General features: G+C 42.0%; 2 protein-coding genes across 2 annotated transcripts in view; one reads left to right on the top strand and one right to left on the bottom strand.

Annotated features, from left to right (window-relative positions):
• Positions 1-10575, bottom strand: part of LOC139750211 (protein SHQ1 homolog) — a 116414-nt gene that overhangs the window by 74241 nt on the left and 31598 nt on the right. The window lies entirely within an intron of this gene.
• Positions 7982-10575, top strand: part of LOC139750208 (ionotropic receptor 21a-like) — a 15381-nt gene continuing 12787 nt past the window's right edge. The window contains exon 1 of the mRNA XM_071664665.1: positions 7982-8027. The gene's annotated coding sequence lies outside the window, so the exon portion shown is untranslated. The remainder of the gene's footprint in view (positions 8028-10575) is intronic.

The following is a 10575-nucleotide window of genomic DNA, read 5'->3' as shown; positions in this document are numbered from 1 at the left end:
CTCGTACCCGAGAAGCAAGCGACATTACACATCAGTTGCTTCTATTGCCATTGCCTCACTGAAGTCTTAAATTTTTGGTAACTGTTTCCTTCCTCGAACTTTTGTTGTTTACTTCACCCCCTCTCCCTAAACATAGCCTGACGGCGGGGGAAAACCTGTTGTGATCCTGAGGGAGGTGACGCGGTGGGATCAGCCACGTATTATGAACCCAGATGTTGACGCCTTTTCCCCTTGTTACGGTGAGCCACTTTGGTGATGAAAACGCTTTTGCAACTCTGTTTTCACAAATATATATATATATATATATATATATATATATATATATATATATATATATATATATATATTTTTCATACGATTCGCCATTTCCCGCATTTGCGAGGTAGCATTAAGAACAGAGGACTGGGCCTTAGAGGGAAAATCCTCACCTGGCCCCCTTCTCTGTTCCTTCTTTTGGAAAATTAAAAAAAAACGAGAGGGGAGGATTTCCAGCCACCCGCTCCCTCCCCTTTTAGTCGCCTTCTACGACACGCAGGGAATACGTGGGAAGTATTCTTTCTCCCCTATCCCCAGGGATATATATATATATATATATATATATATATATATATATATATATATATATATATATATATATATATATATTTATTTATTTATCTATTTATTTTGCTTTGTCCGCTGTCTCCCGCGTTAGCGAGGTAGCGCAAGGAAACAGACGAAAGAATGGCCCAACCCACCCACATACACATGTATATACATACACGTCCACACACGCAAATATACATACCTATACATCTCAACGTACACATATATATACACACACACAGACATATACATATATACACATGTACATAATTCATACTGTCTGCCTTTATTCATTCCCATCGCCACCTCGCCACACATGAAATAACAACCCCCTCTCCCCTCATGTGTGCGAGGTAGCGCTAGGAAAAGACAACAAAGACCCCACTCGTTCACACTCAGTCGTTCATATATATATATATATATATATATATATATATATATATATATATATATATATATATCTTAACTCAACTCTATGATCATGAGTCTTGCACATTAGCTCCCTGGGGATAGAGGAGAAAACACACTTCCTATGTATTCCCTGCGTGTCGTAGATGGCGACTAAAAGGGGAGGGAGCGGGGGGGGGGGGGGGGGGGGGGGGGCTGGAAATCCTCCCCTCTCGTTTTCAATTTCCAAAAGAAAGGAACAGAAAACACGGCCAAGTGAGGATAATCCCTCAAAGGCTCAGTTCTCTGTTCTTAACGCTGCCTCGCTAGCGCGGGAAATGGCGAATATGTATAAAAAAAAATCATACATATAGATATATATATATATATATATATATATATATATATATATAATGGGGAGGTGATAACAAGTAGTGGTGATGAGAGAAGAGACGGAGTATCTTGAAGGTTTGTTGAATGTGTTTGATGATAGAGTGGCAGATATAGGGTGTTTTGGTCGAGGTGGTGTGCAAAGTGAGAGGGTTAGGGAAAATGATTTGGTAAACAAAGAAGAGGTAGTAAAAGCTTTGCGGAAGATGAAAGAGATGAAAGCCGGCAAGGCAGCGGGTTTGAATGGTATTGCAGCGGAATTTATTAAAAAAAAAAGGGGGTGACTGTATTGTTGACTGGTTGGTAAGGTTATTTAATGTATGTATGATTTATGGTGAGGTGCCTGAGGCTTGGTGGAATGCTTGCATAGTGCCACTCTACAAAGGCAAAGGGGATAAGAGTGAGTGCTCAAATTACAGAGGTATAAGTTTGTTGAGTTTTCCTGGGAAATTATATGGGAGGGTATTGATTGAGAGGGTGGAGGCATGTACAGAGCATCAGATTGGGGAAGAGCAGTGTGGTTTCAGAAGAGGTAGAGGATGTGTGGATCAGGTGTTTGCTTTGAAGAATGTATGTGAGAAATACTTAGAAAAGCAAATGGATTTGTATGTAGCATTTATGGATCTGGAGAAGGTATATGATAGAGTTGATAGAGATGCTCTGTGGAAGGCATTAAGGATATATGGTGTGGGAGGCAAGTTGTTAGAAGTGAAAAGTTTTTATCGAGGATGTAAGGCATGTGTACGTGTAGGAAGAGAGGGGAAGTGATTTGTTCTCAGTGAATGTAGGTTTGCGGCAGGGGTGTGTGATGTCTCCATGGTTGTTTAATTTGTTTATGGATGGGGTTGTTAGGGAGGTGAATGCAAGAGTTTTGGAAAGAGGGGCAAGTATGCAGTCTGTTGTGGATGAGAGAGCTTGGGAAGTGAGTCAGTTGTTGTTCGCTGATGATACAGCGCTGGTGGCTGATTCATGTGAGAAACTGCAGAAGCTGGTGACTGAGTTTGGTAAAGTGTGTGAAAGAAGAAAGTTAAGAGTAAATGTGAATAAGAGCAAGGTTATTAGGTATAGTAGGGTTGAGGGTCAAGTCAATTGGGAGGTGAGTTTGAATGGAGAAAAACTGGAGGAAGTAAAGTGTTTTAGATATCTGGGAGTGGATCTGGCAGCGGATGGAACCATGGAAGCGGAAGTGGATCATAGGATGGGGGAGGGGGCGAAAATTCTGGGAGCCTTGAAGAATGTGTGGAAGTCGAGAACATTATCTCGGAAAGCAAAAATGGGTATGTTTGAAGGAATAGTGGTTCCAACAGTGTTGTATGGTTGCGAGGTGTGGGCTATGGATAGAGTTGTGCTCAGGAGGGTGGATGTGCATGAAATGAGATGTTTGAGGACAATATGTGGTGTGAGGTGGCTTGATCGAGTAAGTAATAATAGGGTAAGAGAGATGTGTGGTAATAAAAAGAGTGTGGTTGAGAGAGCAGAAGAGGGTGTTTTGAAATGGTTTGGTCACATGGAGAGAATGAGTGAGTAAAGATTGACCAAGAGGATATATGTGTCAGGGGTGGAGGGAACGAGGAGAAGTGGGAGACCAAATTGGAGGTGGAAAGATGGAATGAAAAAGATTTTGAGTGATCGGGGCCTGAACATGCAGGAGGGTGAAAAGGCGTGCAAGGAATAGAGTGAATTGGAACGATGTGGTATACCGGGGTCAACGTGCTGTCAATGGATTGAACCAGGGCATGTGAAGCGTCTGGGGTAAACCATGGAAAGTTGTGTGGGGCCTGGATGTGGAAAGGGAGCTGTGGTTTCGGTGCATTATTACATGACAGCTAGAGACTGAGTGTGAACGAATGGGGCCTTTGTTGTTTCCTAGCGCTACCTCGCACACATGAGGGGACAGGGGGTTGTTATTCCATGTGTGGCGAGGTGGCGATGGAAATGAATAAAGGCAGACACTATGAATTATGTATATATGTATATGTCTGTGTGTGTGTGTGTATATATATATATATATATATATATATATATATATATATATATATATATATATATATATATCACATTTACTCTTAACTTTCTTCTTCCACACACTTTACCAAACTCCGTCACCAGCTTCTGCAGTTTCTCACATGAATCCGCCACCAGCGCTGTATCATCAGCGAACAACAACTGACTCACTTCCCAAGCTCTCTCATCCCCAACAGACTTCATACTTGCCCCTCTTTCCAAGACTCTTGCATTTACCTCCCTAACAACCCCATCCATAAACAAATTAAACAACCATGGAGAGTGAATGTGAATAAGAGCAAGGTTATTAGGTACAGTAGGGTTGAGGGTCAAGTCAATTGGGAGGTGAGTTTGAATGGAGAAAAACTGGAGGAAGTGAAGTGTTTTAGATATCTGGGAGTGGATCTGTCAGCGGATGGAACCATGGAAGCGGAAGTGGATCATAGGGTGGGGGAGGGGGCGAAAATTTTGGGAGCCTTGAAAAATGTGTGGAAGTCGAGAACATTATCCCGGAAAGCAAAAATGGGTATGTTTGAAGGAATAGTAGTTCCAACAATGTTGTATGGTTGCGAGGCGTGGGCTATGGATAGAGTTGTGCGCAGGAGGATGGATGTGCTGGAAATGAGATGTTTGAGGACAATGTGTGGTGTGAGGTGGTTTGATCGAGTAAGTAACGTAAGGGTAAGAGGGATGTGTGGAAATAAAAAGAGCGTGGTTGAGAGAGCAGAAGAGGGTGTTTTGAAGTGGTTTGGGCACATGGAGAGAATGAGTGAGGAAAGATTGACCAAGAGGATATAGTGTCGGAGGTGGAGGGAACGAGGAGAAGAGGGAGACCAAATTGGAGGTGGAAAGATGGAGTGAAAAGGATTTTGTGTGATCGGGGCCTGAACATGCAGGAGGGTGAAAGGAGGGCAAGGAATAGAGTGAATTGGAGCGATGTGGTATACAGGGGTTGACGTGCTGTCAGTGGATTGAATCAAGGCATGTGAAGCGTCTGGGGTAAACCATGGAAAGCTGTGTAGGTATGTATATTGCGTGTGTGGACGTGTGTATGTACATGTGTATGGGGGGGGTTGGGCCATTTCTTTCGTCTGTTTCCTTGCGCTACCTCGCAAACGCGGGAGACAGCGACAAAGTATAAAAAAAAAAAAAAAAAAAAAAAAATATATATATATATATATATATATATATATATATATATATTTTATATCTATCATGCTTGATCGCTGTTTCCCCGCGTCAGCGATGTAGCGCCAGGACACAGACAAAGACCCATTCACTTATTTATACACACATATATATACACGCACGCTCATACACGCATATATACATACATATGCATAACAACATACACATACATATACACAGCCATATAAACATATACCCACGTACATATTTTATACTCGTTTGCCTTCATCCTCTCCCGTCGCCACTCCACCCGATAGGAAACAGCATCGCCATCCCCTGCGTCAGCGAGGTAGCGCCAGGAAAACGGACAAAAAAGGGCCACAACGATGCTGTATGAATGCGAGGCATGAGTTATGTGTAGATGAGGTTGTGTGGAGGAGGATGGAGGTGTTGCAAATGAAATGACACAAATGACACCATGGTGTGTTTAGGTGGTCTTAAGCACTCAGAGAGACGTGGTAAAAATAGTGTGGTTCAGAGGGCTAAGGTATGTGTGTATGTGTGTGTGTGTGTGTGTGTGTGTGTGTGTGTGTGTGTGTGTGTGTGTGTGTGTGTGTGTAATTATGTTCTTGGTATGCCAATATCTCAATCACAAAACTTCCCGCTTTTCCAATCATACTTAAAAATGTTGAAATGTCACTGCGATTAAACTCGCCTACAATTCATGACGAAAAATGCTAACATTCTCTCTTCTTTTTTCTCGCGATGTTCTGGGTTGCCATGGACGGACGGTGGACGTCAAAAATGTCACCTTATTAATTCTGTGGGGGTAGCCATGTGGGTGCAAGCACCGAGCGGCGGAGCCCCCCCGCCTGTCCTCGCATACATAGTGCATGTGTTCCAGCCTCGTACCCTTACGTTTCATCCGCCCAGGTTGTATACATTAGCGCGAGAGATACTCCGCTCCAGCGGTTCTCTCTGACCAGGTCGAACGGAATGCATTTACGGCAAAATTCAACCTTCCGCGTCAGGTTAGGATGGGTTGGTTATCTTCCATATAAACAATGATGATCTGAGGCAATGTGGGTAAAAGGATCCAGCCCTATCTATTATAGTCAGACGGATTCGGACTCCCTTTATTTGGATGTGGTGTCCGATACGATCTTGTGCCGCTATCAGCGGCCAAAGCCAACGTGCACGCATCCCTTACTCACCCTAACTAAGCAAGGCAGTGCAAGAGAATTACGCAAGCCACACAAGGTCTTCCTTCTCCTACGGTTGGCAGATAATCACAAAGCTGGTTCGTTGCATAAGCTTACGGTCTTCCACATGATGAAGTCGTCTACTTGACAGAATGTATAAAGAAGTACAGGGTATTCTTAAAAATTGTTGTGCTGCGGCGAGAGGACACAAAATCAAAAGTAATTATATGTGGTGATTCATACAACCTCTAGACCGATGGACGCGGTAAACAAGTCAGTTCGTAAAGCAGACGCCTTATTAATATATCATTTTTCAGATGCCCCATTGTTTAATCTATCAATTATCAGATAGATGCCCTATTGAATAATCGATCATTTTTCTCTCATCTATTTACCCACCCAGGTGATAGATCCGTCAGGCAGGACACATGTTTATTGTCAGTCTGGAGTTTCGTCTTCAACAGCACTGGTTTCGGCACCGTGCTGAGGGCGACCATAGTTCAGTAACCATTTTCCCGAGGGGTACGACAAGTAGGTGTTACGATGAAGCGAGTTTACGGCCAGGTTTGCGGGTACGCGCTGTTGCCTCCTAAACTTCCAACGGTTGATGTACTCCTTTGTAGCTGTTACGTGGCTGTGTTCAGATCCACTCTCTGTATAGCAGAGAGAGAGAGAGAGAGAGAGAGAGAGAGAGAGAGAGAGAGCATTTTCTGGATCACCATGCACATGTTTCAGCCTCATCATAACACCTATCACAGTATTCTGTTCTTGGTGCCTAGTTCTTTCCACATATTGAGCACACTCGTAGTCTTAGGAGAACCAGGTCTTAAAAGTCTTCATTTTGCAATCCTCAAGTCTTATCAATTCTGTTCTGTTAAGTAGGATCAAAGCTGGAGGGTGATGATCAAGCAGAAAACTTATCTAAGCCAAGTACATCACTGAATCAATCAGTCGTACCATAATTAGACAACGAACCCTTGTTAACGAGATCATAATCACCCATCGAGATGATGCTTCATTACGTACAATACTTCGACACAGATGGTGATTGTACTGTGGACGACCGAGGCTTGTAAGGGCATGGACTTCCTTCACCAGTCACCTTACCTTCAGAATTCTAATGCCACAGTTTTCATATGTATCATCCCTTCCTAAGCCCACCTCCAACCTCAACTGCACAGGGGTTTCAGTTTTCTTTTGTGTGTGTGTGTGTGTGTGTGTGTGTGTGTGTGTGTGTGTGTGTGTGACCTGAATAGCCGTGGCACCCTTAGAACCTACAGCAATGTGAGGAGCACCATTCAGGTGGAAACTTGTGGAAACTGTGATAAATCTTATGCTGGTCAGACTGGTAAGGATCTTTCTGTTAGACTTAAGCAACATAGATATAGTATAAGAACAGGACAATAATCAAATGCCTTGTTTAATCATGTTAAAAACTATGATCATTGTATTGACTGGAGTAACGCCATCTCAGTTATTAATTCTAACTCTATTACCAAGAGAAATATCATTGAATCTTCTATTATTACATACACAAAGAATTATAATCTTAATATTAGTGATGGTCTGTACAAATTAGATAACTATTGTTGATAAGATTTGTAAAATGATAAGTTTATGAATGCTCGTTGTATGTTTTGGACAATCACATGTTTACCAAATGGCGTCCTAGCTTCGTCTCTTCGAGGTATATCAACTGACTGTTATATTTCTCTCTTGTGTCTCCCCTGATGATGTGATTATTACACGAAAGTGCACTTGGGAACTTTTCGTGTTTCATTTTCCCCGTGGACTCAAAGGAATATATATATATATATATATATATATATATATATATATATATATATATATATATATATATATATATATATATATACAAATTTGCTATCGCCGCTACGCCAATAAGTATCACGCGGTGCCATGGCCATAGTGAAAGCAGTATATGGAGTACCGAACCCCTGGACTATTTCGCCATCTCCCGAATTCATCGTCAAACAGTGGGAACTGGTGCTCATGGAGACAGTTTATACAACCTAACCTGCCGCATTTACTATAAACCAACTCGAGGACGCATTTTGGTTGTAGTATTTGATTACCCAAGTGAGAACTTAGCGGAACGCTGACGTTGCCTATACTGACGACTTGAGTAACAGACAGCCAATGACGTGTAATGGGTTGGTATGGCAAGAGCCAATGACGTGAGTTTTCAGGCAAAGAGGGCGGGGCCTCGCGTTTATATTACTGACCAAATTTTGTATCCAACGCCGTTTCTCCGTTTGGCCAGCAACAATCAAGTCTTGCTTCACAGTCACATTACAAAACAACATAAGTGTATGTAAAATTACCTGTTATTAGTTAAGCTTCTTTATAATTATCGTATATATATATATATATATATATATATATATATATATATATATATATATATATATATATATATATATATATTCTTTGGAAAAGATAACAATTTTGCGCGTGATCAAGATATTCCTATGAGTCCACGGAGAAAATGAAACACGAAAAGTTCCCAAGTGCACTTTCGTGTAATAATCACATCATCAGAGGAGACACAAGAGAGAAATATAAGTCAGTTGATATACATCGATGATGTCCCCCCTAATGATGTGATTATTACACGAAAGTGCACTTGGGAACTTTTCGTGTTTCATTTTCCCCGTGGACTCATAGGAATATATATATATATATATATATATATATATATATATATATATATATATATATATATATATATATATATATATATATTACCACCGACCAACACTCAGTATGTTTGCCGTGGTCACAACCACCACTCCCGTACATGCACAGGAATGACAGTCCACAACAGCTCCTGCTTGTAAGAAAAACTACCCCACACATATACGGGGAACGTCTCGTTCATAATTCTACTTCACCACCACGAACTAGCAGGTACCTCCCTTGATAGTTGTCACCAATGAGATTGTCATCCTCTGGGTGAATCTATGTTCACACCAGACGTCAGATATCCTCCCGTTGATTAAAAAACAAAAACAAAAAAAAGAAGGCTATTTTGGTTGCTGGCTTCTACTTGTTTCGGTGGTGCCTCACCACACACTATATGGGAGTCCCTCCTGCATTAACAGGGTGGAGCTGGGCCTCATCGTAGCGACCTCTGGGATAGCTCCGTGGGATGCCTATCTCGTATTGTCAGACCCTCACCTCCTCGGCTCCCTCCATCCGCGTCTAAAACCCAATAAGATTCCCGCCAAAAATCACCTGAGACGACACCTACGCACTCCGTTAACGGGCCAGTGACGTACACTTGTTTTGCCACAATATTCGCCCTATCCCCACGACACAAACAAACACCTGCTTCATCGCGGATGGTAATAATTCTCAGAACGCTCCACCGCGCGTTTGTTTATATCATGCCCGGTCGCCACAATACCGCCAACGCTGCTGCATCCAGTGTTTTTGCCAACTCGAAATTTCAGATGGCGCTAGATTCCCTCCCGAAAAACGCTAAACTTACGAAAACGAGCGTAAAAGATGGCTCTTTGGCGTGCCAAATTATTATTATTATTATTATTATTATTATTATTATTAACAGGTAGGACTGACTACTGTTTTATAACACTCATTATTCCAGATCTACCAATTCCTAATCCTCAATCTTTTCGTCGTCGGTGTACTGGGGGGTTTGTGGTTGGCCTGTGTGAGGGTTCCTGGTTGCGGTTACAATGACTCGTATGCTTTAGAGGACCCACTGTTTTTTCAGTACTTCCTCGGGCAGTTTACAATCATAACAGCAGTTCCGTTTCTTCTTAGTTCATACCTGATGGTTAGTATTGCATTTAAGCTTTTGACAGTTTATTTCGGAGCTTTTAACTTCACGCTTTACATCAGCGTTGGAGTGAAGCAATGTAGCAGTCAAAGCCAACTCAGAGAGATCACTGAAGGGATTTTCTCCTACTGCATCCCTGGACGAGGCTATTTCAGCCAAGAGTGCTAAGGTGCCAGTGTTCTGTTTCCACAATACATGATAGAAGTTTCCACCACCGGAACTCAATGCGTGTGGGAATTTCTTCGTGATCAGTAAACATCTTTGCTAATTCCAGTATTCCAAGCTTTATGGATCGCAGGCATTCACTTACACTCAGTGACGACTGTGACTGTAACTCTTGGACGTTGTCTGGCAAACGACAAATTGTGAGTGCCATCTCCTTTTGAAACTCGTACCCCAAATACGGATGTGATTCTAGGTAGTTCTCTACTGAATCTCCTTTCTGTAGTTTTCTGCCCAGGATGAGGGCCTTAGAACTTATGGAATCAATAAGTTGAATAGGGTCACTTAGCAGTATGACTGGATTCAGTACCTCCGCTTCAAATTTCTCATTTAAACTGCACACAACTGCAGGACACTTGACCTTTTTAAGTTGAAGTTCTTGCAACCTTTACTGTCTGCAAATCGTGCTTTACACAGCTCACGAGATGATCAACAACACGTAACGAACAATGTTCTGCAATAGATAGTGATGAATTTCCTTCAAGTGTCCCGTGCGTCATCACTCACTTTTTCAAATGTAATTGTGTTTTGGCTTTGAGTGCTGAACGGCTCTTCAGCTTTCTTGTGTTTAGCTGTTTTGCTGCGTCTTTCCATGTCACCAAGTTTGGCAGACAATGGCAGTAGGTGCAATGACGTTTTGTGTCAGATATTCATGTTTAACTTGAGTGTTTCTCTGCTCTCACAGACCATCAATAGCCATCCACAATTTTCGATCATGATGTTCACTCTCGTCACCAACTCAAACATTGTTTCTTTACTGACTCCGTACCTTAGCAGCACTGCACTCTATCGACTACCAATTTCAAGTTTAAATCTTTTCCTTTTGTCATC

Source organism: Panulirus ornatus, chromosome 9, assembly GCF_036320965.1.
Source record: "Panulirus ornatus isolate Po-2019 chromosome 9, ASM3632096v1, whole genome shotgun sequence".
Lineage (NCBI taxonomy): Eukaryota > Metazoa > Arthropoda > Malacostraca > Decapoda > Palinuridae > Panulirus > Panulirus ornatus.
The sequence above is the reverse complement of the archived record's forward strand: the minus strand, read 5'-3'. Positions and strand labels throughout refer to the sequence as shown.